The sequence below is a fragment of the Lonchura striata genome, chromosome 3 (genome assembly GCF_050655825.1).
Source record: "Lonchura striata isolate lonStrDom1 chromosome 3, ASM5065582v1, whole genome shotgun sequence".
Taxonomy (NCBI): Eukaryota; Metazoa; Chordata; class Aves; order Passeriformes; family Estrildidae; genus Lonchura; species Lonchura striata.
The window spans coordinates 52,443,972-52,465,596 of record NC_140705.1 but is presented as its reverse complement, the minus strand read 5'-3'; the positions used below and the strand labels follow the sequence as shown (position 1 = coordinate 52,465,596).

The 21,625-nt window shown below is 39.3% G+C and overlaps 2 long non-coding RNA genes across 4 annotated transcripts in view; one reads left to right on the top strand and one right to left on the bottom strand.

The window, feature by feature from the left end:
* The window catches only part of LOC110479692 (uncharacterized), a 181,410-nt gene that overhangs the window by 64,046 nt on the left and 95,739 nt on the right, over positions 1–21,625 (bottom strand). The window lies entirely within an intron of this gene.
* Positions 451–21,625, top strand: part of LOC110479691 (uncharacterized) — a 126,721-nt gene continuing 105,546 nt past the window's right edge. Inside the window, exon 1 of the long non-coding RNA XR_014953746.1 lies at positions 451–6,054. This is a non-coding gene — a long non-coding RNA (uncharacterized LOC110479691). The remainder of the gene's footprint in view (positions 6,055–21,625) is intronic.

Genomic DNA, 21,625 nt, shown 5'->3' with positions numbered 1-21,625 from the left:
GTGAGATTTCCTGACTCAGTTTTAAAATTTAATCTATATGCTGTTAAGATCCCTTAAAAATTTATTTTATTTTACAGATTTCAGCAGATAGGACTATTCAAAAGAGAAAACTATTGGGAAAGAAAACACCAAAACAGTATAGAAAGACCAAAAGTGGCTTGTGGCCTTCAGTAAGTACAGCCTTTCTCTCCCACGGGAACATGTCACTCTGGTCTTTCTTGCTTGAGAAAACCTCAAGCAGTATTTTACATGTTAGAGCAGTATTTCAAAGCAATCTATCTTTTCCCTTGACATTCTGATCTTTAAAATAAGACTTCATGACCAATTTTTTTTTTTTAGCAGCAGTGGCTGGTGTGAATAATTTAGGATGGCACTGAAGACTTCCACCAAAATTGGAGGAGGGAAAAGAACATGTAGAGATTGGTAGGATCTCTTGGTTTTTACTGACTAGTTAGAGTCAGTAAAAGTAAAGAAAATTAATTTTATTAGATATCATTCTGCTGTGATCCTCACTTCAGACTGAAATCAGTCTGTACAATCCCAAAGTGATTATCACATATTAGTGGCAATAACAAGCATGAAGTTGTCTGTTATTTCTCCTGTATGATAGAGAAATTATTCCCCACCTTTTGTGTTTGTCTTTCACAGACACATTTTTTCACTTATTTTCTCAGATTTTTCACAGTGTCATTGAAAGTGAATGGCTTCTCCACCACCATCAACCATCTGCTCCTGCCTCCTGCTACATTAAATCAAAGTGCATAAAACAGTACAGTAATGTTCTCCCAGGTCTGTGATTTTCAGTTTTACTCTGAAATGGAGATGAGTGAGGATGATGGCTGGAAGGCTGGAAGGACAAAACATGAAGTGGGATACATTCAAATGCAGCATTGGAGACCAAAAGGGACTGTAAAATTGTGGTCACTTAAAAGTGCAAATCTGGTTTATTTTTCAAGTATTAAAAACAGACATTGCCTTTGGCAGCATTTTGGAGAAATGTGTCTTAACAAATTTCCTGACTGAACCAAGGAATTATTCAACATTACTTAAAGACTTGAAGCTATGGCCTAAATAGTAATTAGCATACTTGTTATTGGCATTGATGCTTTCCTCTGCAGAAAGCAGAGGTAACAGTAAATATGAAAATGATAAAAAATTTCTCTTTTCAGCAGTCGTGCAAGTCATTTGGGGATTTTTTTTTCCATCATGTCATTCATCAGAGCTCTATGAATGTTACTTATCCAAATACAGAAGGACAAAACTAGCCAGAGATGCAGGAGTATTGCAGCACAGTTGGCATGGCAGAAAGCTATTGAGATCAAATGGTGATCCATAAATGTTCTGTAATCCCAAGGAGAAATGCATTGGTGGAAGCAATGAGCCACATGGATGTTTTTAGAGATGGCGATGGCTGGCATTCAGAATATTTTGCATTTGACAGAGATGAACAACCAGTCCAGGCAGCAAAGAAATTTTGAACCATCTGAGATCTCTTCAGACCTAACAATTTACTTCTGTTTCTTTTTTGTGAAGTTGACAATCTGGAATTCATGGCTTGACTGGTGATCAGCTGCCCTAAAGAAGGGAAATGAATCAGCCTCTTTCTCTGATGCAGTGTTTTCATACATTTATATATGGTCTGTCCTGTGGCACTTTGTTTCAAACAGTGCTTTGGCCTAACATTCATCTTCTCAAATCTATACTATAACTCAGACAGATGTCTCAGGAGCCTTACCTCAAAACTCTAGGGGTAACAAACAAAAAACCAAAACAAAAGAAAGAGGAAAAAACTGATTTGTGTAAGGAATCCTCTGAACCTTAGAATTCTCCACTTTAGAAGTCTAAGATCAGAAAATCATATATTATTCCAATTTAAAAATTTGAAAAACTTAAATATTCTTACAGCAAGAATTTAGTAATTAATGAACTTCATTATGAAATTAAAAAAAGGTCTGAAGCATTAAATAATATTCAGCCTTGTGAGAAGCAATCAACAGAAGGGGTGGCCAGAGTATGCTGACTGTTCCTTTAAAGGTTTTTGAAGATATTACGTCTTATATAGAATGACAACCAATTAATGTGCAAAGTGAGATATAACAAAAGAGGAAAGATATATTCTGGAAAGTGATCTATAGCAAATATTTGCTTTCAGGGCAAAAATGTTTACTCATCTAATTGTTTTGATGTGCAAAATAGTCAGGTCTTTCCAATGCCCAATTTAGAGAAGATTTTTCAGGAGGAAGCATCTCAGCACAGGCAGGAAATTATGTCTTCTATCCTGGTACCTAGAACACTGAACACAAGTAATGAGGGGTGGGAGAGAGAGAGAGAGAGAGAGAGAGAGAGAGAGAAAGGAATTTACTTAATCTACACCAGACACCTACAAAATAGATGACTTCATGTGAACTAGTGGCTCTCTTTCTAATCAGGCCTGGGTTTTGGCAGAAAATGGGTGTCTCTAGGTGCAATTAGTTTGTCATAATTGTGCCTCTGTGTCAGGATGTTTGCCTTAGGATCCATGTCCGCTCTTCAAAAGTGATGTGGCACTGAGATTCCAGTGTTAATGTTCAATATGTAGTTACATAGCTGAAGTCAGGATTTATTTCAAGTCCTCTATTAACCTAGTTCATGCACAAAAATGTCTGGATTTTGAAATCTTTCTCATTCCCTACCAGGTAGAGAAAAATTAATCTTGCTGTGTCATCATAAATCAGAGAAATTGCGCAACTAATTAATTCACATGGAAGCACCTGCTGAACAAACACATAAACCCAAACCAGGCATTTAAAGTCTAAAATTTCTCCTTCAAACCTCTATAGGAAAGAATTACCTTTCATGAACATTTTATTGAAGCCAATATTACTCAAAAAAAAAAAAAATGCACCAATGAAAGAGAAAGATTTTGCCAAAGCTTCAGCTTTGTGAACATTTTCCAGCTAGATTAGATTGCTTTAAAAAGATGTAAGTCTATGAGTTGAAAAAATTCCCCTCACAAAATCAGAAGTTACTGTCCATTGAAATACAGCATAAAGTAGTCTATTCCATCGCTGAGGGGAAGTATGGCATGTGGAGGCAGAGCTGGGAAGGCAACCATGCTGTTCCCTCTGTGGTATTTTTCCCAGCTACATGGGAACACCTTTAAGAAGGCTGCCTGTCTCCTTTGCTGGGAAAAGAGATCACACCAGTGCAGACTGTTCAAAATAAATGCACCACACAGTTCTGCAGAAAGTGTCTTCTTTGCTAATGCTTGTCCACTTCTTCAGTCATGAAGAAAGTAAGAGACAAAACATATTACAGCCTTTATTTTATTGCCTTTGCAAGTGATATTTTTCTGTTTGGTAAAAATGTGTGTTATTGTTTATTTTTAAATTCCCCTGCCAGGCTGACATCATGCTCTGCACATTATGAGAAAAAAAAATACTGCAGGGACTTTTCTTTTTTTTTTCTTACTTTCCAGAGAATGTAGTGTTGCAACTACTGGCAAGTTACATAGACAAACAGTGAATGGATGATACTACATTTAACTCCTCATTGGACCATTTATCTCCACAAAACAGAATTATTATTTTTTCTTAAAAGATACTGTTTTCAAAGGTAGCAGGCAGCCACCAATCTGACCTACACATGAAATATCAATTCCTAATATACCATCTTTTCATGAGTATGCTATCAAGCCCCTATGTTTTTCTGATTTAGCCTCAGAGAATAAATAAAATTTGAAGTCTTTAGCTCATAACTAATTCTCCTACTCAACTATTCCCTTCATTTGCTCTGGCCTCTCCCTCTATTCCAGGTATTTTCTCCTGACCCTAGATTCCCACAGTCTTGTATTTCTTTTTCTCTTGTCCCTTAGTATAACATTTCAGCTTTTCTTTAGTTCCAAAAAGTTGACACTAAAATGACTGTGTTGGGGTGTGTTTCCTCATTTTAATGTGGATTTGAAAACAGAGTGACTTTTACTCTGAATGGCTTTTGTTCATATAAAGGAATGTGGATGAAAAAGGAATGAAAGACTTACTTTCTTTTCTCAGTAATTTGTAGTAATATAGTCGTTGATCACAACAAATTTGTCTTTGGTTTGGTCCTTGTGGCTTACTTAGAAAGGGAAGTGTTTTCAACTTTAGATGTTGGCATTTGTCTTGTTGGGTTACCTGGGCCAAGCCATAATCTGCTGGGACTATTACAAATATAATAAAGTCCTTAGAAGTTTGTGCTCCACTTCATGAGAGCTCAATTCAAGACGGTTTTTCTCTCATGATGTACCAAGGTGTAAATAAGAGACAAATCCCCGAAGCACTTGAAAGGAAAACGTGGTGGGGACAGGACCAGTAACAAAAACAACATCTGAGACTTGATCTCATCCTACTTTGTTGGGATGTTATCCTGTTTTTTTCCAGGACAGGATTAACTTTTGCGGTAGCCAGGAGGATTTCATGGCCAGGACCTGGAGGGTATTCTATACCACATCATGTAATTTTCCACCAATGCGGGAGTGGGTCCCTTCTGGTAGAATAACCCTAGTATGAAGTGAGCAGTCAAGTAGTGCTGCTTCCTTCTGTTACTATTATACATATATATTATATTATATTATATTATATTATATTATATTATATTATATTATATTAATTATCTGTTATGGTTTGTTTTTCTGGTTCCATTGCAGTTTCCAGTAAATTTTTCTTATCTCAACCTGTGATCTTCACCTTTTCTGCCTCAAATTCGCCTCTATCCTGCTACATGGGGAGGCAGCTGTGAGAGAGTAGCACATGGCTTGGAATACTTCAGTGGGAGCTGAAACTGAAGAATACCATTCCTAAACAATGACAAATGTCTCCAATGTTGAGAAAACAGGAAGCAAAATACCTGAGGCTTCTATAAAAATTTGATAGTATACCTCCTCTACCCTGCTCACTCTGACATCAGTCGTCCTCTACTGTTTTTCAGAGAAGCGACTGCAATTGACACACACCAAGGGAGAAAAAAAATTGCTCCTCCTAGTTTCAATGTTTCCAAGTTTCATTTCTCCCTTTAATGAAGACTTTAGAAAGAAACTTACTAGGTTGGAACAAGAAACCAGACCTTGCAATCAGCTCCACAGTCAGTGAGGCTCTGCACAGGCCCAAGAGGTTGGGGAGGGAACCTCTAATGACCTGGCTGTGGACCAAGATCAAAAGACATTTACCTTTTATTTCATGTGACATCAAGCTAATGCAATGTTTGAGAGGTGGTGTTGAACAAAAACATGGTCTCTGAGCCACATTTGAGAATACAAAGAGCCAGAACCTAAAGTCAGAATTAAGCTCTGAAATTTATGGCTGTTTTGTATTGGTGTGCTGGAGTGAACAAAAATCCCAGCTCACTGAGTGTTGGAGGAGAGTTATCTCCCAGATCAAGACCTTGACTCTGCATCTTGCATGTAGCTTAACGTTTACTTGTTCACTTCCCATGAGAGTCATCTTGACTTTTTCTGTATTGGTAAATTAAAGGTGCTTGGAATAGTTCTCTGGCACTGAGTCCAACCCACATATGAGAGTTTGTGTCCACATCATTGACTGCATCCCAAACTGTCTTTTTGAAATGATCCCGGGCCCACTGAGGGGATGCTTGCACAGCCCACCCTTGGAAAAGTGCCTGTGCAGTGGGGATAACCCCACCTCCTAAGATAAGTGTGTGGCTGTAAACAGCATGTTTGGATCGAATACACAAAACCACCCCAAAACTCATAGTGTTAAAGAGGTAGATAACCATAAACCAGAGTAAATAGCAATTACATAAACTTTTGAAACAAAAAAGGAATTAAGCTTGAAAGGAAATAATAAAGAAGGATCTCAATGTGCAATAGGGGTGGAGATTGGGATGTGAAAACAATGGTAGTCAAAGCCTGATGTTCCCCCAGCAGAGACACCCGGTGCACCCTGACCTCTGACAGGCACAGCAGAGCTGGCTCCCCTCAGAGCAGTCAGCACCTGGAGAACAGGCAGGAGGCATGGGAGCCCACCCCAGCAATGAGCCCTGACCTGTGGAGGTATCAGTGGGCTACAGGCAGCAGCAGGGGTAAGTGGACAGCTGGAGATCCCCCATGGCTGAGTTTGTGCATGTTTGCATGTGCACGTGAGTTTAAACTTTCTTGGGATTAGGCCTGGAAGAGTGTTGAGAGGTTTGTAGGTGTTTATTAACATGTTGGAAATGTGATTCATCTGTTATGTTATTGATATTTTTCTCATGAGAGGGCAAGCATCCTACATGTACTTCAGCTGCTCCTTTGGAGGTGTTCTCCAACTAAATGCCAGGAAATAAACAGTGTGTGTAAGAGTAACATAAGAACTGGTACAAATATAAGAAAATCTGGATTCCCTTTTTTTAGGTGAAATGCAGCAAATGTGGAAAATAGCACATCATCAGCTGGTGAGCAGTTTGAGGGAATTATGTGTAATTCCCTCATATCTTTTACCTTTTTGACTTCACCAGGTCTTTAATCCTTCTTTATTTATGTATGTTTACATTAAAATTGTAAGTGTGGGCCTTGGTATGATGGTGGCTAGAAGGTCACATCTATATCTCCACAAGATTTTGTAGTCAGTCCCTGCACAATCTGTGCATAAGAATTCAATCTGACAGTGGTGACACACACACAGAGCCCCTGTAATACTGGTAAGAGCAATTTTCATGCAAGCTACTCATGGGGAAAGACAGCTCACCTTGCTTTTGCACCAAATTCAGTGTTCAGTGAAGTGATGGTAGAAAAGAAATCTCTTGACTCTGCTAATGAGGGAGGAAGCATCAGAAGAAGATAAGGTACCCTGGTGTTGGGGCAGGCAACATCTTCCCTTAGAGACCCTTGAAAATATTTTCTCTCCAGTGGGCAGGCAGTGGTGCTCGATGAACTGCCTCAAACTTTGGTATGAGTTTGTTGCAGGCCAACTGGATCTCAGCTGGTAAATCCTTTGGGCCTAATCTAACACCTAGTAAAGAAATTGGAAATTATCCCATTTGTTCCACTAAGTTTCACAGGTTTTTTTATACATCTGCTTGTCTCCCTTTCTTCTCTCTTGTGATTAATATAGATTGCACAAGAGGAGTAAATACTTAAATACAAATGTTCTCACATTAAGACAATTTTTTAGTTTATTTTTGAGGGTTTTTTTTAAGTGGGGCAAAGACAGCAAGGTGCCTTTTCAGACTACCTCACTGTCGACTGTTCACTCTTCACCCCATCTACGGATAGAGAAATCCATAGACTAGCTCTGAAAGAAATATTTGGTCTAATAAAGGACTAGTATTTGTGGTTGCTTTAATTGCATATGATTTAGAGTAACAGTCATAAAGTGTAGAACAACAGTCATAAAGTGTAGCACTATTTTAAATCTGAGTATTCTCAGCAGGGACTCAATTCAGTCTGGGAAAAGCAGGTAGAATAAAAACATGCCTTGCATATACTTTATTGCTCTTCTATGGCATGTAAGGCTTCAGTAAGATCTGTCTATTGTTCAGGAAGCAAAAAAAAAAAATTAGGTTCTCAACATTCTGACATATTAACTAATGTTAAAAATATTAGTGCTGAGGTGAAATCAGTCCACATGTCATCAGTGATTTTATTGTTAGGTCTGCTCTGGTCTGTAGCCTGACCTAAATTCTTTCTACTCACTCTGTTTATAAATTTAAGACTTGCTGTACAAGGGAATTTAGGCATGCCTTCACTGCACCTAATGTGCTGTCTGCATCCAGATCCTTGATATAGCTACTTGCCTAATGGTCACCGGGGAGTACAGCACCCATTTAAATTAACGAGGTTTAGACTCCTAAATAGGTTTCTGAGGAAAACACTTAGGTGCCATTGGTTGGCCTGCTGTAGCTTGTAGACAGGGAATGCAAGACAGACAATATGGCTTGATTATAAAGTTGCTGTAGCTTGTAGACAGGGAATGCAAGTCAGACAATATGGCTTGATTATAAAGTTGCAGCAGCTAATTCTTTAAGTGATAACCTCAAAATATAATAGTTAACAAATGTTTTGGACTTTATCTGGAAATGATTTGAACACTTCCTCACGTGGCAAATGCATCAGCTGACATTCACAACTGAGCCACTAAACTAACTGAGCGGGGACATGCCTACACCATTCATTTGGGAATGCTGGCATCTCCCTTATTCAGCAGGCTAGACACTCATCTTTAGCCTGTGTGGACTGAATTCAATAACCCAAGTCTTCTTTTGTAAACCAACGTATCAAAATCACCTCATTCAGCAATATGTGGTCATCTCACTCCTTTTGTTTAAATTATAGTCAGCAGTGGTGGCACTCAGATTTCATGTTATACATTAGTCTACACAACAATGTACTCTCTGGACTATTCCTGTATTTTAGCAAATGACCATATACTGAAAAATGCATCAGAAGTCTGGACCGCAATGACCATGACTGATCATAAACACATGATGCAATGGGTGAACAACTGACTCATGGGTTGGGCACAGAGGGTTACAGTGAATGTGATAACATCAGGCTGGCCACTGGTCACCCATGGGGTTCCACAGGGCTCTGTTTTAGGCCTTGTGCCCTGCAGCATCTTCAGAAATTACTTGGAAGTACAACTTGAAGGAATATTAAGCTAATTTGCAGATGATACAAAATGGGGAATAGCTGTTGTCTTCCTGGAAGGCAGAGGGGCCCTAACTTCTGTGACCAGTGACAGGACTCAAGGAAGCGACATGAAGCTGAATTAGGGGAGGATTAGATTAGATGTCACTCAGAGGGTAGTTGAGCACTGGTCCAGGTTTCCCAGGGAAGTGGTCACTGCACCAAGCCTGAGTTCAAGAAGCTTTTGGACAACTTGCCTCTCTGGACCATGATTTCCATATTCTTACTTGTCACAGCAGTTCAGCCGTAGCAATAGGGCAGTACTACCTTAAAAATGGAATATACATTCTATGGGCTCAATCTCCAAAATCACTGGAGAGACTAGAGTCCAGGTTTCCCCTTTTTGGGTGAGTAGTGCAACCAGTAGACTCATAAGGAAAAGATTTTCTTGACTATTTCTTTTTGAGAAGAAGATTGAAAAGTAGTGACTTGTTTTTGTGAAAGAAAATCATCTAGCACTGACGTGAACAGGGTTATGTGCCTGGACTTGACTTTAGACAGCACTTTATCTGGATTCTTTTTCTTTCCCGATATTTTACAACCTTTTATGAACTAGTTTGGAGTCTTGTATGCATAAGCTGGTATTACTGGGATCCTATACCCATCTTCAAGTCCTAGTTTGGCACTTACATATCTTGCCTTAAATTGCACAAAGAAGGTCTGTGTAGGAGCCAGGAGATTAATATAAATTCTACATATCCTGCAGTTACCTAAAACTGACCTGTTTTGGCTTCCTCCTTAGCTCAAGAATATTTATTAAAATTTAAAATTCTGTAGCATTGACTTTCCTCATTTCTTGGTTTGTGGCATTTGTGAACATTGACTCATCCTTCACTTTCATAAAAATAGCTGACTGCAAGTGCCTGGAAAATTTTATCTGTTTTGACTGCAGAGATCTATCTCCTAGATATTTGGCTTGGCAAAGTTTAACAAGCACTGTCATCATCATCTCTAGCTTAGAACTAGAGGTCCCCTCAAGACCTTGGAAAGTTCTATGATACAATCCCATCAACACAGGACTTTTTCTCCTCCTCCCCCACCTCGTGATTCTCCTTCTAGGAGTTCAGCTGCCTGTGATCCTAGGCTTAGTTTTGATACAGCCCAGCTGTGCAACCTTAGCTCAAACTTCATGGAAAATACTGAGTTATGAGAAAGAGCTGTGAGAAAGTACGTAGACTAGAATCAGCCAAATTATAATGTAGAATTGAAGGCAGAGGTAGGATTAGTAACATGGGTAACAAATGAAAGATTTAAGGAGAAAAACACTGACAAGGAAAGTTATAAAGTTCCACTGGAAAACACACAGTTGAAAGATGGCACCTCAGTGACACCAAGGACTAGCCTGCTCCCAGAAGCAGCAGCAGATCTGATATTTTTCACCTGATAAATGCTGGCCTGGCAAGACATGTCCTGCAGGGTGTTTATTGGGGGTGGGGAGCATGCTGATGCTTAGCCTCATAGCTAATGTTAATGCTTCCTACCTCACTTCCTAGCTATCTCTAATGTGTTCTATCCACTGTTGGTTATACCTTATTTTGTGAGTCTGTCCCTTCATACATGGTAAAAGTTGCCTGAATAAAGAGAGCTAGGGGACAGAAAAATAACCTGTAAAAAGGTGGCTCTGTACTGCTGTACCTTAACATGGTAATACAGCATTGTACAGGGTACAGTTTAAAACATTAGAGATATTTTTATATTGCATATTTCCTTCCCAGGAATTATTACACTTGAGATATGTTCGTTTTAGTGAGTTAGAAATCTACAGCTGCCTGACTGGAGACACATACCAGTCTAACCTTGTAATACAAAGAATGGGAAATATCCCAGAGAAGTTCAGTGTTTGAAAAGAAAAACACCAAGACCAACAAAACTCTCCCTATGACAGCTCATCAAAGGAAAGAGATTATTTAGATACAGTCTCACTTTTGCCAGCATGAGAAGGGGAGAACAGAAGGCTAAGAAACAACACTAGTAGCACAGAGTATGACTGCAGATACCCACAACACTGGAAATTAAAATATCTCTTGCCATGTTTAAACATCATATTTACACTTCCATGTTGTGTTATAGAAGACTGATGGTACCTAAAATCAGCATGAGTCAGGTCAGCTTTTCTCAGGTTTGGGCATATAACCTACGAGGTAAAAATTCTGATATATCAAAAATTGTTGGCAGGAGAACAGAAAAGTTTTCAAATTAAGAATCAAAGCTTTTATCGTTATTGTGAAATCTTATTTTAATTTTGCTGTAGTGGTTAACAAGTGAAACAAGGCAACTTTAGCAGCCTGAATGTTGAAAAAGGCAACTTGTGATTATTGGCATGAATAAAGTTGTCAAAATGTTCCCTCTCTTGATGTAGTGTCAGCAGCATTTGGATCTTTGTTAATATTCTGCCTTTCTCGGCTGTTTATTCCTGTATTTATTTGATAGTACTTCCTTTGAATGCAACTCTGCTTATCTAAAGTTGAAGATGGTGAAGTAGAACCCTCTGGAAACTGCATATTAATGTATCATGACTTTTATTTATAAACTCCAGGCTTCTTCAGATTTTTCCTTTATTCCTGTATAAATGTGAACTTTTCAACTTGGATAGTCTCGTAAAACATTTTAAAAAAAGTACAAAAATTGCCAGTAGAAACATATATCTTAAAGTAATTCATATTTTGGCATGTAAAATCCTCAGTTATTTTATAATGGTTACTTTATATTGTTCCCTTTATTAGATTTCTTTCTTCTTTTTTTTTTTTACATCCAACTGATTATGTCCATGGAAACTAGCCCTAATTGTAGCTTTACAGGCAGGCCATGTTTTCCATCATTGGCACATACTGATGTAAATCACTGGGGAGTAGCACAGGACAGAGCTGCTGTTTTCTGTTATGCTGCAAATCAGAACAAGATTGGTATTTCTGATTAATCATTTTTGCAAGTGGCCTACCAATTCCCTGCCAGATTATCATGTAATAAATAAAAACATCACCAAAGATATTAGGCTCAGCACTGATCAAAAAAAGGATGCTCTTTCAAGGTCGATGTTTCTAAGTTTCCACTTACTAAAGTGGCCTTCACAATCTGAGTTTATTTTACCTATAAAAACCGTATGTGCTCTTCCTGTAGGTATGCAGACATACATATAATACCTTTCTTCACCCTTGATGTAGCATGGAGCCTGTGATACCTCTATCCAGGCTGCTGCAAGGACACACGGACCATACCAGAGGTGCAAGAATGCCTCCAAACTTTGCTTTTCTAAATGGCTCTGTGATGACCATAAGACTTGGGAAAGCTGGGACACTCATAAACAAAGACGGAGACTTGGAAAAAATATTTTTGCCATCAAGACACCACTGAGACTTCCAGAGTTGTGAGGAATGCACCAGCAGAAACTCAGCAGAGGGTCAGCAGCAGCTCAGGTCTGGGGAGCACTTATTTTGCACTGCTGGGGGGCAAAGGCAGGTAGCCTGCCCTCATTTGTCTATCACCCCAACTTGGGGCAAAGAAAAGGCTCTGAGTGAGCTTCTCCTCCCCTGGGCAGCCAGGCCAGACCTGCCACAGAGAGGGATGCTTTCGGCCAGGGAAGGTGAGCCAGAATGCCTACTTGGAAGCTGGCACTCACTCCCCAGCTGCTCCCCTGCTCGGTAGGAAGATGGGGGAGATTTCATCCATCAGAGCTGCCCAACAGTGAGCTCTTTGTGTGTGGGGGCATGGGTGAGGGGATGACAGCCTCAGCAAGACCTCAAAAACACCACAGAGGAAACAATCCTGGGCAGATATTGAGGTCGCTCTCTAACTGCTGCTACTCCTTTGCAATTTAGCCCTATTTTGGCTCTTGCTTGGCCTAATCACTATCCTTTTCTTTAAAGCCAAAGGTCCTTGGCAGAAGAGAATACATGTCTCTTAGGGGCCATACCAGCCCTTTTGGGTAGCTATACCATGAGGATTTCAGATAGCACACTGATGAGTTTGCTCTGCCCTAGCAGATAGGGAGAGCTTTCTGTCAATACAGTTTTGATCTCTGGCTTTTTCCAACCCACTGTCTTCGGGCACAGGTTTTTGGAGGGCTAAGCTGAAATTTAAAGCTCCTGTTGTGAAACTCTCCGCTGTATTTTTCTGTATGTTCTTCATAATATGAAAAAGTTATATCATTTTAATTATCACTGCTGTCTCTTTTGTGTTAATCCAACAAGCACTTGTCTTTGGCTGAAGGTTTTGCTAACTTTACAAAAAACTTGCTTTAAAACACCTGAGAGTTAAAAAAAATAATTTTTTTCCACTTTCAGCCTCTGAGATTTTTGAGTCTGCTCTACATATTCTACAAAACCTCATGAATTACAAGTACTGAAACGTACAAAGGTGTATTAAAGTGTGTTTGCATTTATGATTTTTTAATTCCTCAACATTGGATGGTGTTAAGCTGACAGGAAAGGTAGAAATGTAACGTCACAACAGAAGCACCAAAGTTTAGCTGTTAGAATCTACAAGCACAGACACATATGCTCTCCTAACAACACTTCTCATTCAATCACATTCTAGCAGCCTCCCATCAGGAAGTGCTGATTTGTTTAACTCTATTAAGCTTAGATAAGAAAGGTAAATAATATGTCACCCAATATAAGACAACCACTCCAAAATAAGTTTGACATTGGCCAACAATCACTCTAACATTTTTGTGGCTTTAGCAGCTTTGGAGGCTGCTGAATGGCACAATGGGGGAAAAAAAGAGATCAGGAGAACGAACGCCCGCGTGTTGCTTTAGCCTATTCGAGATGAATTATTAGGAAGGACAGCCAACACTCAGGCTAAACGCTAACAGATGTGGCGCCGAATGTGCCATTCAGACGCTGGTGGTTTGCTGTGCGGCGGTAGGAAGTGGCCGCAGTGGGTGGCAATGGGAGTCGGTGTCCTGCCGGTGAGTGGGGGGGCCTGAGGGGGCACAGCCCAGCTTCCCAGGCAAATCCCACCCATTAGTGAGGCTGACATTGCAGCTAAGCACACGGTTCCATTTTTGTACCTGATTTCTGCCAGGAAACATCTTGTTATTAGGCACGTCTTTGACAACTCTGAGCATGAGGCAGGAGAAAGGACTCAGGACAATCTGGGGGCATGGGCAGCTCTAAAACTGCTCTGTTGTGTAGGAGCTATACAGGCCAGCCACCAAAGCCACAAGGACTGAACAGAGAAGCCTCCCTCAGTTCACTGGACTCACTCAGGTTGTGATGAAGAAATAACTTTGCCATTGATATGTTTAGGAAGTGTTTTCATAAAGCCATTAATGGCTTTTGGTGTAAGATGGGGCTGGTATCCATTAAGAGCCAGTCTGGGTTGCACTGGGAGCTGTGTGGTGTGACAAAAACAGACTGGTTGCTTCACCTGGCAGACATCTGCCGGCTGTTTTCCAACAGAACTGTTTTGCAGCTTCTTGGCATGTAAATTACAGTGGTGCAGCTCTGTGTTGAAACTTCACAAAGTCACAGTCAACTGGTTGAATGCCTTGTGGTGTTCAAGGATTCAGTGAGATGGACAAAAAAATTTTCAACGCAAAAATTAATATTGCACAGTGATGTGGGAGGTCAGTCAAGGAGCGCAAAAAACAATAGCAAAGACCCACACAGGGAGATGAAATTAACTTGTGAGCAGACTAAAAGCCAAAGTTTGCACTGGTCATTCAATGAATGAAGGCATTCTTACAACAAGCTGGTTTCATAAAAAAACAGAAGATGATCTGTTGGCCAAAATATGCTGTATCCCCTCCCACCTTCCTGATTCACAAAGGGTAAGAAAAGGTGTCAGCCAGCAGCTGAAGAATTTCCAGAACCATGCTCAGAGGACTCATCTTCCTGTGTGCAAAGAATGCAAGTGATTTCTGCCACTGATCATCAATGATTTTTTTTTAATGGTCAATTCAGTTTGATACAGCAAAAAAATGTCACTGAAGAAAAGATTGCCATGATTTCTTCCCAGTCTCAGCCCTTTTTTAGGTTTGACTATATCCTTCTCTGTACTCTTCCTGGTACAGGAATAATTTAAATTATTAAGTAATATTAATATTAATTTAATTAATATTAAATGTCTGCTCTTTATCCACTGTGTCTTCTCTCCTTCATTTGTGGGGACTGAAAAAAACAGACCATTGCATGTTTTTTTCCCTTTTCTTGCTTAAACTGGTTAAATCCATGTTCCCAGGGTCAAAGATTAATCATTGGAAGTTGGATTTCTTATTAATCGCTCCAGTTTCTTGCCTGCCAGATAAGACAGGACAGTACTATAGTCAAAAGGCCCCTAAAGCTGTAGTAGCAGCATTTTAAAATAATTTCTTCCAGCTTGATAAATTTCATAGCTCTTAGGAAAGGAAGCTGTGGAATATCTTGTCTGGGGAAGCAGCGGACTATTCACCAGCAGTAATGCGTAGATGCAAGTTTGCTGGACATCTGTCAGGAATGACACAGGAAATGTTACCTCTGCATTTAGGGTGTCCTGGAGACCTTCTGCAGTTCTGCATCTCTGTCCACCCAGCGGATGATCAGGGCATGCCTCATCCTCCAGTGCACAGGCTACATGCCACTATGGCCATATCTCATTAGCCTGATCCTTCACTTATGTGGAGGTGAGCTTGTGAACTTTTTTTTATGGAAATCTTAACAGCACTGAACATCAGGATTTTGTCTCCTTCTTACAGTGTGACAGATTTTGGTGAAGAGACCACAAGAATTTGATAGGTAGCCTGTATTCCAAATTTAAACTGCTCTGAAAACATCTGTTTTAGTTGACTCTTGTAGGTGGGAATATCATTCCTAGTACTTTAATGAAACTGCTAACATCAATTTTGAAATAATTTTAATGTAAGGAACACAAATAAAAAACTCATAGACTTGAATTCATTATAAACTATAAACCACTCTGGTGACTCCTATCCAGGTCAGTCTGGGAAAGACGTAATTATCAGAGCCATTATCAGCCTGAATTTAATCATTGGGCAAAATACAGCTGCAAACTCCATCTTTACAGGGACAAAAGCATCAAATCCAACACCCTGTCATTAAGTAGCAATAAAGACACCAGGGTCCAAAAATTATCTTCCAAATCTATTCCAGGGTTCCCTGCTCTTGATACTGTTGTGTTCACCAAATCAGCTGGATTTTAAGGGTACTTGCCCTTTCTTTAGGTCATAGTTTCCCATGAGCTGGCCAGATCTGAATGTGGGTCTCTGTGACTACAGAAACAAAAAAAAGCCTTTCTGGCTCACTACACAGGCATGGATTTATCCAGGCATGTTCAGGAGAGCTGGCAGGGATGGGGAGAACTGTAAAAACCTCACCTTAATAGAGCTGCCTGGGTAGAAAGAAGATATTGTTTGATATGACTAATCTCAGACACTTGCAAAGGCTTTTCCAACAGGCCTGTGTTTTTCAGATGCCAGTCTTTGTGGATTTTGGATTTCTTATTTATATCTTTTGATTTCTTTGACCAAATTTCCTTAAGCAATCTAAAATATGTTGGTCATTTTATCACATGCATTACCGATAGTTGTAAAATGCTGGTAAACCACTTTCTGGAAAGACCACAAGAGAATGTTCTTTAGAATTACAAATGAGTTGTGTTGGGATGACCTTCACATTTAACTGTTTTATCTCACTTCCCTCCCTTGCTCTGTGATGTTGATAGAGAGGAACTTGAGTTGCAAAGCTGGCTCTAGACAACATCTCCAAAATTCAGCTAGCTGGACTCTGTGCTTTTGCCTCAGTTTTTGAACAGCTGATATAAAACAGTAGACATCCACTGATTTCAAAACTTCTGCTGTTGAATTATGCCAGCTGAACTCTGGCCCATTTTGCATCTCACCATTCCTCACCACAGTAGGCAGTGAGTGCAGAAAGCACACACTTCTCCATCATAGCCACCCCCAAAAATGGACCAGACCCTAAGGTAAATTATGTGAATACAGGAAATGTTTTTACAAGAGGAATTCATTTGTGAGAGGGAAATCGTTCAATGAAAAGTGTGGCTGCACAGAAAAAAATTCTCTCTGTTCAGGAGCAAGATCCTTGTGAGCATATCTCAGTCTAACAGCCAGGGCTATGACACTTATTCCACAAAAGCTGCCTAAATATTTTGGACTTTTACTCAACATTGTTACATTAAGGCTTTTGAAAAATTAAAGAGATATTTAATTTATTGTTTCCAAATGATACAGAAGAGAGAATTATATTTTCTGACAAAGACAATGATTTGAAGAGTATAAATCACTACAGTCAATACTCAGCAGAGATTCCCTGTTACTGGAAAATGTCTGCTGCATTTTCAGTTTTCTACACTTCTGAACAATTGATTGATTAAATGTCTTTTTCTTTTCTTTTTCCAGTATGAATTAAGTAACAAACTACAATTCATCATGGAAGAACTATTTGACTTGAGTACACACAACAGTAATAAACCTTTAAGACTGTGTAGAAGCAGTAGATACAGAAACACATATCTTGACTGAAGAATTTGACACTGTGCTATGCACTGAGCAAGCGGGTAGGAAAGCGTAGCCTGGAGAGTCTGTGGAAAATGCTGAGATAAATTTTCCAAGAGACTCATAATTTTTTACACTTCCATGGGAAGAATGAATAAAGAAAGGTTGCTGTCAGAGTCCAGGACATCTCTCTGGCTGACCTGGCTGTCTTGAGACCCTGGCAGGGGGCTTGGAGACCTTGGAATGAAGTCAAAAACACCTGTGGCTTCGATTTTAACCCATGGAAAAAACTGCCAACTTTGTATGAGGAATTACAAGCCACAAGGGTTTGAGTATTGTGACAGTTGAATTAACGCAGGGTGAAAAAAGTAGAATTTTGGGGTTTTTAGAATGGGGTTGAGGGGGTACAAGATGGAGAAATTTTGTTGTGTCCTGGCCTTCTTCTCCTTCTTGTCCTCCATGTCTTAGTGTGATGGTGACACTTTCCTATTGGTTTAAGGTAGAGACTCACTGTCTAACACAAGTGATAGATATTGGCACAATATTGTAAACATAATACACGTAATTTTGGGTATAAAATGTAAATGCCACCTGGGGTGGCCTGCAGGATGTCATGACTGACCTGCTGGACAGACCTCAGCAGGTCGGAGAAAGAATGTTATCGATAAGGAAAAATAAACAACCTTGAGAAGCTGATCCTACACATTTCAGACTCCTTCTTTGGCTGCACAGGCTGGGAAACAAGGACTTTTACAATCTTGTGTCATCCCAACACCCACACCGCGAGAGGCTGCAATTGGACTGTGTCCTGGCCAGATGCCATTCAGTGCTGTTGTAAGTAAGCTGGATGGTTGATAAAACTGAATTACTACATTTTTAGAGGACATAATAATTAGAAAGAGCATACATCTATTAAAAACCATAACAGAGTAACTGGAGAAGTGTTCTAATGCAGTAATTATTACAGAATTACAGTATTTCTCTATGAAGACAATAAGGAGAAGTACCAGTTTCTACACTTTGGTGGGAAAACATATTCATGGTGGGAAGAGATCTATTGGGAAAAAAAAAGAATAATTGGAAGATGAACATGCTTGCTGAAAATTGTGACTGTGACTTTGGGGGTATAAACTTTTATAAGAGTCTTAGGGTGAGGTCATATGATCCTTCAATTCCATTCAAGTTTGAAAGACCTTTGCTTGACTCCAGTCTACGGTTGTACTCTAAAGAGGATGTGGACCTACAGAAAGGATTCAGAAAGCAGCAGCTTAAATCTCCTGAGAGGAATTGGTCTTTTTTTACTTCCCAAAAGGAAGAAGGTGCTTTCAAAATAAATATTCAGGGCAAGGACATTAAATGCTGTTCCAGAGCCTCTTTTGCTTGAGGCCTTCAGACATTTCTCTGCTAGAAATAAAATACATAGTTTGTATAGTTTGTTTCTGAAATGAAGTAGAAAAGTACAATCTTCTGAGATCTCTCGAAGAGGACCTTGAGATTTTACATGATTCTTGTGATAAACCTAGTTAACCTAGTTCATCACTTCCAGAAACAATCAACAAAGGTAGTCGCATTTAGAAAGTTGTTTGTGAAGGTTTTACGAACCCTTCCAACGGAACCTGAAGTTCAAAAGTGTGTGTTTGCTATTCAGGATACGTGAAAAGACATAGGCTGCATGTGATTGGAGGGAGACACTGAGGGGAATGCATGCAAAAGGGATTCTTCACAGTCACCAACTCAACAATACTGCTCAGGACCATAGAAAAAATGGGCTATCCTTCTATTTTGTGTGCAGTGGGGTTTTTTTAACCTGTTAACCCTGAATAAAATACAACATGGTTGACTGGAAAAGTAGTATTTACTTGAAGATATTAAGAAATGGAAAATCCACTACTTCTTTTGTAATTTTCTTTAATGGTTTAACATTCCCTTCCCTTGGGAAGGGGAAAAACCCAACCCGTTCCAAACCAAACCAAATCAAACCAAACTGAAACAACCAAATAACACCTCCCTTCCCCCATCTGCCTTATTTCGTCTGAATTTTTGTGGATTTAATTTTCAGCTCTTCTTTATTTTCTCAGCAGATCAAAAAAAAAAGCCTTGAGTGACTGGTTTTCTTTCTTTTAATTTTCTCTCTTTTTTTTTTTTTTTTTTTGTCCAAAATGTGGATAAAACTTTCTGTTTGTCTCCTTGAAAAGTAAAGTCCCAGTCTTTCTGGTGCCTCCTTTTTTTTTGTATTCCCTCCAAGTTCCTGACACCCTCTAAAAACTACAGTTACCAGAAGTGGATATGATGCTGTACTATCTTTCTGCCAGTGCTGAATACAAAAGTTAATTTACCTCTCAACTCCTACTCACTGATCTGTTTATTCAGCTATGAACTGCAGAAAGATGAAATGACCTCTTGCATCATGGGTCTTGTTCCCTGCTATTTGAATTGCCCAACCATTTAGAATAACTAGAGCTGCTGCACTGTGTCCAGCCAAAAGTCCATGAAGGCCACTACCACTTCTCTGCCAGTAGCAAGTCACAGAAATTAAGGAAAACCAGAACAAGTTTACAGTGATCTTTTTCCCAGTGTATTTCACAGTTTTCATCAATTTGCAGTTTAATGACCTCTTAAATAAAAAGCTGCACTTTTGTGCTTAATAATCCTTGATAGATTTTTTCCCATTAATTTATGTAAGATGACACTTTCTAGTTCTTGTACTGTGAAAAAATAGTGAATAATCCATCACTGTTCATCTTCTCTATACTGTTCATTACATTTTATTTCTTTATAATGTATCCCTTTAGATTTCTGTTTTCCAAGACAGATACTCTTAATCTAGCTCACCCTATAGAAGTCAATGCCTAATATTGTCATTTCTGACATATTTTTCTCATTTTACTCTTTTATTTTGGAAATGGAGACAAAGAACTGCACATAAAATTCTAGATGCAAGTTCTATTTTTGATTTGTTTGTCCTGGTAAGAGAGTTCTGCAAAAGGACTCACCACCAATACTCAGTTACCTAAATTAGTTATTTAAGTAGACTGGCCAGATTTCCAGGACTATTGACTACCCACTGCCTTCCACTGAGGTAGTGGAAACTGTGGTTTTTGCTCTTCTGAATATCTGAACCCTGCTGTGGACATAGAGCACATTGGAACTAACCTTTATAATACAAATATATCTTGGAAATAGTCTGTTTGCCCAAACAGCAATAGAATGAAAAAAAAATTCCTCTAACTCTTTCACATTTTTTAATGCTGAGGTTAAATATGCAATCATGGGTAGGCAGGAAGAGGATGTGCAAACTCTCTGCAACTGTATAATTTCGTCATTTTTATGAGCAGTGGGGATTATTTTTTTGCAAAGATCACTATGCATTATAAAAACATCTGATTTTTGAAACACATTTCCTGGCATCTTAGATTTCAGCAATATTTCTTCTTTCCTTCTTGTATTTTAACTTTTTTTTTATCTTTGTGCTTTTTCTTCCCCCCCACCCCCAAGACCCCCTTCCTCACAATGTCTTGGAGAAAATATTGCTAATTGTATCTAACTTAGGTTACATTTATATTGCCCTATGGAAAAAAGTGTTTATCTTTTACAACAGCAGTGGGAATGTTGAACTGCCTTACTAGCCTGATGTATTCCCTTGCAACAGAGAGGGGAAAAGTTTTACTTCTTTTTAACAGAAGACTTTTATTGGTGCAACCCTTATTCTTTGCCACGGATTGCAACTTCTCTGAAAGGCCCAAGTGAAGAAAAAAAAAAAAGAAACAAATAATGAAGCCAAATTCATTAATTTGAGTACACCTGTCTCTTGTACTGAAAAAGTCCCATGGAAAAGTAGTAGTATTGTTCTCCTCTATGAACCTGTCTCCTTTCATAAGCATTGCATAACTTTTTTCTCCACATAATTAAAAAAGGAGAGTTAATGTCCTGGGAATTTGTATGCTTCATTTACTAGCACCTGGTGTACTTCTTTCTCTCTCTTGCTTTGTTTCTCAGTAACATACAGAGCAGATTATGTAGCACAGAAGACAGGAAAGTCCACGGGACTGCTTCTTTCTGGAAAAGCATGGCAGTGTGGTTTTACTGGATTAGGAAATGCATCTCTCCTTTGTCCTTCATGGGAGACCTTCAAACATGAAATAAATATTTGGTGATTGAAGTAAATGGAAATATTGACCTATTTTGCCTACAAATGGTAACTACGGTCCTGTATTGCAAGGATTTCAGATCCTGAAGCAGTAGAGGATGGTGGAGTTTGCTGACAGAGTTTGGACTAATAAATAACAAGTCTCCTTGATGAGCTCTGAGTTTTCTTGTAACAAGCAAATTCTTCACCCCCAGGATGACAAATGAAAGATCGTCATCGTTTCCAGGACTGCAGCCTCTGCCTTCTTTAGCTTCTGGAGTCAAAATCATTGTTGCCAATGTTAGCAGTGCTCTGTTGGCCAAGAGGACTTCACCTATAAGAACCTGCCTCAATATTTTGCTACCTAAATTATGCCTATGCCAGGACTTGTTATCAGAAGCAGAGC